We start from the raw sequence: 6,561 nt of genomic DNA, 5'->3' as shown, positions 1-6,561 counted from the left end.
AAAAAAAGATGTTGCAAAAAAACAACTCAAAGTGGAGTTCAATGCAAACCAGGAACAAAGTGCCTGGAACATTTGTTTAGGGACATTTTCCGTAAGGTAGTGATATTGGCACGAATATAAAAACTAAACCAAAGTGCACATGGTTCTTCAGCCTCAAGGAGAGGCACAGGTGGACACACCGAACATCCCAGGAAGCTACCAAATATGGTCACTTGCCCCATAAAGGGTTAAAGGCTGGCTGTGCGGCTTCGCTTTTCAGACTCTGAGGCGAAACCATCTTTGGCACACAGTCTAACAAACAGACATTCACTGTAAGTCGTTGCCAGTACATCGTGGTTCTTGGCTCAACGAGTCGTGGAGTTAATTTTTGTGGGTACTCATAACACGTGAACGCTGTTATTTATGATTGTGATTTAGATTCAGAACTGTTTAACTCAGATCCTTCAGTTGTCCTTATTTTAGCAATAATCCTGTCTGTAGTTGGTGAACAAAAACTTTGGATTTGAAGGAGTTATGCTTTAATCAGAGCCTTTCCCAGCAGCACTGCCAGAGCGCCACACGCAGGACTTCCATCTTTCTCAGTTCATGAATGTAAACAGAGTTTGAGAAGACAGGTCTGACAGCAATGATGTGATTTTTTTCTGTTTTTGTGAGATGAAAGCTGATCATTGTGCATTCTCTGCCTTTCTTTTCACATCTTGTCTACATCACTCTCCTCCCTGCTCCACTGTCCTGAAAGTTTTTAAATGTTTAAACAGCGACTGCGGTCAATCATTAATCACACTGACACGGATGATTACTGAACGCTCACACACACACACACACACACACACACACACACAGTCAGTGCTAAACACCTCATGGACATGCAGCCAGCAGGCGTTGGCCTTTCAGCACTTCGTCTATCATGTGTACACACACACATTACACTCTCAGTCACTCAGGCTCATTAGCCCTCTCTTTGACTTCATCTATCTTTCTGCTTATTTCTCTTCCTCTTACATTCATTTCTCTTCGCTTCCATCTCTTCCTTACACCGTCTCCTGCCAACAAAACGCCTCATTCCTTCTTTCCCTCTTTCCACTGCATACCCTCCATCGCTGCTGCCTCTCTGTGCCACATTTCAGTCTTTATTTCTGTCCAACTGCATCTCCATCTCCCTTTGTCTGTCCTCCCACCACCTACGCAGGGCGTTGTCCTCTGTACTAAATCTTGTTCCCCATCCTCTGAGGCTGATGCTGCCTGCAGCTCTATGCAGAGTGATAGATGGTACAATATTGAACCACTGTAAAGCTGTGACTGAGATCTAGGGTTCTCATAAGAAAAGGGCCTCGGTAGCCTGTAGGGAGAGAGAGTCAGAGAGGAGACAGATGTATGGCAGAGCTAAAGAGAAAGAAGAGCAGAAATGAGGAAGAGACAGGAAAGATGGAAAGAATTTATACAGAGCAGGAATACAGAAGAAGCACGGCACAGTGGGATCATGAATAATTTAGGTGTCTTAGCAAATGAAAAAACGTGGGATAATTTATCTACTCACTGTAAAACCAAGATCACCACACGGCTACAGCAGGTTTATGGCAGAAGAACAATGTGAAAACATCCATCCTCCTCCTGTGGAGGGTCACTGAGGCTGGAACTATCCCACATCCTGACCCATAACACAGCCCTTCAGTGAAGTTAGCCTCATCAGTGTCTCGTCTCTGATCCATGTGGGCAAGAGGAGAAGTTTGGAGGAGGTCGCTCCATTCAGGAAGAGAAGGAGGTGCCGTCTTCTCTCAGCCATCAGCGATCTGGTTTAAAAAGAAACTGATTTTCTGCAGCGAATGTGCTCGTTCTGTCTGGCGCTGTGACACACTGTTAGCTGCAGTGTTTAGGCTGCTTAATAGAGCCACCTGTGTTTCTCTATTACCCATAATGACATCTGTCTCACACAGATACCCACAGGGGCTCACAGCCGTCCCAAAGCATTTGGACAAGCGAGGATGTGCACTGATGGACAGAAACGTACTCTAATACGAACACATGCTCACACACGAGCACACATGCACACCGTATGCCAGCATGTGATTATCACTGACAGTCTCTGGAAGTTTAGTCGTCACCTGCTAATACCTTTTGAAGCCAGCTTCCCAAACAGCTAAACTGCATTCTCAGTTATGTTTAGAGGGAGATGTGTTTCTGCCAGTGTCCCAAATACATTTTTAACCAACGTATTTTTTCCATTTATGATATGACTTTATTGTGTTTCCTTTTCAGCCAACCGTAATGTGTTAGATGGGGTAGTACCCGTCTCCCTGGTAACCTCAGACATGGAGGCAAGGCTCCAAACATGCCATAGAAGGGCCATGTCTGAACAAACCTGCTGTTTTCCTGCAACCATGTATTTTCTGTGCCTAATGAAACTGTGAAGCCTTTCAGACTGGAAGCCTCTCCTCGTACGTCACAGGTGCAAAAATACGTTTGTTTCACAGCAAAATTCTGTTTCTTTCAAAAGTGTAAAGAAGAAGTCAGTGTGGTTGTGTCGCGCTGTGACTCTGTGGAGACGGGTTGTATGACTGTGTGTCCTCACTGCAGCCGGCGGAGGTTCTTCTTCTTCTGCACGGTTCTTGTTGAAATAATTGTTTTGTCTTCCCACTGTTGCCAAACACTTACTCCAAGGCCAATGTTTTATAATGTGGGAAGGGTTTTCGGTTCCTTCCCACTGTTGCGGACTGCTTGCGGACTGCTGAAGCTTATAGAGAATCCAGATGTTTTGGATTGTTTGGGTGTTTCTGCCTTTGTGAAGCGCTATGAGATGACTGTTGTTGTAAATATGCGCGATACAAATAAAGCTGAATTGAAAATTGAATAGATGCAGCACATGCTTGAGTTTGTACTTGTTGGCGGTTCTGTGGACAGACAGCCTCAGGAGGTGTGTGTGACTCGTCTAATTGTAGTCAGGTGCAGCATAATGAGCCAACAGCTCTCCAGGTACAGGGCTGCAGTTTTGGATCTCCCTGTTGTAATTATGCTGTGTGTGTTTTTATAAACTATCAATACAGCGTTTTATGTTGAATAGAGCAAGATTTTACAGCGACCGTCTTAATCCAGCAGGACAGACCTCCTGGGTGTCGGACTCTTAGTCGCTACATTCCTAAAAATGTTCAACAGCTTTTGTGACGTTGTAATTTGGTGCTGGTCCGGTAGCTGACGGTGGGTTTATCAAAGCTTCCTCACTAAGAACATCTGCCTGCAGAGCAGCAGGCGGGACACAAAACAAGGCCAAACTGGTTGGGAGCTCCTGTTTAAATCACAACGAGCTTTTATTTACAGCAGCACACTGGGGTTCCTCAGGTCTGAACAGTTGTTGCTCAGAACCACCAGCTGCCATCCACTACATGCTGAGAGGAGACCAGAGAAGGACACACAAAAGCATGCACATTAAACACACATAAAGGCACACAAAATGCATTATTTGTCACACACACAAATACACACACCATGCTGTGCAGGAGGTGTTCAGGGTCTAGCAAGCTTCTCTTAACTCAGCAGGAAATGGATGAACCTCCCCTGCTCCTGCTCTCTCTCCTCACTTCAGCAGATGATGGATGATTCCAACCAGCCTGTACTGAGGACAAGCTGTATTGGATCAATATTGTAAATGTAGGAGCACCTATCAGGAATTTGAATGACTATGTTAGATCAGCTCCGGCTGGGTGGCTGTGCTCGTTCCTTTATTGGCATCCTTACAATGCATTCATGTAATCTTTGTGCCAATCTGTCCTGAACTCTGCTCATCGAAAAACCTCCGTCAGGATGAACAACAGATTTGTCCTTTTGTCCAAACATCACATGGAAACCTGTTTTTTATCTGACGCCCCTCTTTACAGTATATTTGTATTAATGACAGCTACGATGTTTTAAAAGTGAAATATGAATCCACATGTGATGGTGGTGTCCAGGCAGCAGCAGCTTGGACTGAACCCCGACACAAGAACCACAGACAGCACAGCTGCTGTTACAGACTCTTTCTCAACCCTCCTTATGTGCATTTTCAGTGAAATTAATTTGCCAGAAATTAGACCAAACATACAGTAGACATGCATGTGTGAAATGGATTTCACAAAAGCATTAGTTTTTTATTTTATCATTATCGCAAATTCTTTAAGCCACAATAGTTGTGTAGTAAAAATCCGGACAGCGCTAATTATCGGAGTGAGAATATTTCTCTGTGCCGGAAAAAGAAATCAGTAGCTGTCGCCTTACACCACCACCTCCCAGTAGAAGGTAGAAACATTTCCCACAATGTCTTACCAAATATATTTGAAAATGCAGTTTGAATGTGAAAAAACCCAAGTTTTGGGGACACAGCAGTAAAATGTGTTGTAGCATCAAAGGAGTGACAGTGAAGACTGGCCGCTGCATCCTGATGCCAATAAAAGCTACAGATGAATCACGGTTTGAGTTAAACTTTTCAAAAGGTCATGCATATGTTTCAATATTTAACCAAGGCCATGACCAGAACCATAAAACAACTAGTCTTGCTTTGGTTCCCACAGCATCACTGGAACATCTTCCACCTTATTAGATGCACTAATGACAACAACACATTTCATGTTGTAGTATATGAATGTAATTTGTGGGAGTCAGTTTAATCCTGTTGCTAATTAGCTGGAGCCAAGTGTTTTTGTCAAACCTCCAAAGTAACTGGTTCTATTGCATAAATATCGTAGAGTAATGAGAATACCCGCACATAAATACAGTCAGGGAGTGCACACTTGGTTAAACTAATAGTCACTAAAACATTTTCAGGCTGTGGTTTCTACACTCAGTCCTGTACACCTGGCTGCTGCTGCTGCTTGTTGCTCACACAGGAAACACACAAAGTACTGGTGCAACAAGCCCCTCCTCTTTATTACCTGTCGATACGCATGCACACACTCTTTAAGGGAGTCATCTGTCACTCTCCATCAGGGGATGAATAATACAACAATCTGCCACGAACCCAATGAGCACACAACGCCCCGAGCCGCTTGTAAATGCACAACATGGCGAAACACACTCCCAGAAAGGAAACCATGCAAGAAACTACCAACAACCTCTCTGCATGTGCACGGCTAAAACGGCGTCCTGGTCACACTCTGAGCTGTGATTGATGCTTTGGAGCTCCACTCACATGTGAAGCCATTAGAGACATTATTAGAGAATTATTGATAGTGGGCTTTCATCCGCTACAGAAGGGACTCAAACACACACACACGGAGGAAAAACAGGCATTATTCAGAACCTCATGATGACCAAACGGGCCTGCATCATACATCATTACTGTTTTTTTCCTGAGGTTTCATTATGTGACATTTTTCATTACAAAACATCACAGAACACCGGAAGCCTTTTTCACTCTAAAGAATGGCGTAAAGAGAACAAAGGCAGCTATTACAGCAAATTGCTGCTGTCAGGTGGTCACAGTAATTTCAAGGCTTGAATGCAAATTGACTACAATAGGTTTTGGAGTTGGTCAGGGACCAGGTTTGAAGAGCTTCCTATGAGTCTGTGATTGTACAAGCCGGGGATATTGTGTCCAACCTGACTTATATCCTTCGCTTTAAATCTCTCTGGCACAATAGACGGGCCTCCTTGATCCCTGCAAGCACTGAGTTATGTCTGCGCCATAAAAACATGAATTACTTAACACCAGGAGGTGGTGTCGCGACAAGGATTTTGTAATGTACAGACGGGTGGCGAGATAAAGGAAAAACCAACATAAACTGCCTTGATGAGCAACCATGTGTTACAGAACAGCTTAATTTCTCTTTCCTTTATTCTCTACATTTCTGGAAATCTACAAAACACCAACTTTCCAACATATTGAGTCATTTGACATTTGGAAGACTGACTGGTTGAGAGAACTATCAAAAATGTTGGTCCAGAATTTCCCAGTTGCAGTTGCTGTGGCGGTCATAGCATCCAGCCTTTCTGGGACCACTTGTTCCTGGCGATGGGGGCATCCTAGAAGAGACAGCTCCCATCAGGATGGAAATGCTGCATCAAAAGATAAATGGTGATCACTCAAAACAACTTTGGACCCGAACCATGCCAGCAAAATGCCCCCTGAAGGCAGAACAGAGGAGCTGGAGCCCTCCACTGTAGGGGCCAAGCGATCAGGTTTATCCTTCAATCTGCCGTCCATGTGCACGTTCAATGCCTCCTCTGATAGTATATGTAATGCAGTGTGTGTGGTGGACACAGTGAATGTCTTGGATAGGGTTCTCTATACGCTTCTTCATTGTAAATGTGTACGGTTGACTCTGAAGGTGGACTGTTCTGTCTGCTGCGGGATTTGCTGCTCTCTTGGATAGTTATGTGGCTTCATGGTATATTATAAGTATAGCAAATCTTCATTGGTATGTGCCCAAGACAAGATTCGCAATAAATTAAATCAAATCTTAGTCAGCAAGTTACACTAAACCATAATCCTAATAACAACACAGTAAATCCACTCTGCAGGACATCGGTACCAAACAGATGCAGGGCCTTGGAGCTCATACAGCAGTCCAGTCACACCGGAAACAGACTGTTCTC

The sequence above is a fragment of the Stegastes partitus genome, unplaced genomic scaffold, assembly GCF_000690725.1.
Source record: "Stegastes partitus isolate 25-593 unplaced genomic scaffold, Stegastes_partitus-1.0.2 Scaffold1121, whole genome shotgun sequence".
Lineage (NCBI taxonomy): Eukaryota > Metazoa > Chordata > Actinopteri > Pomacentridae > Stegastes > Stegastes partitus.
The sequence above is the reverse complement of the archived record's forward strand: the minus strand, read 5'-3'. Positions refer to the sequence as shown.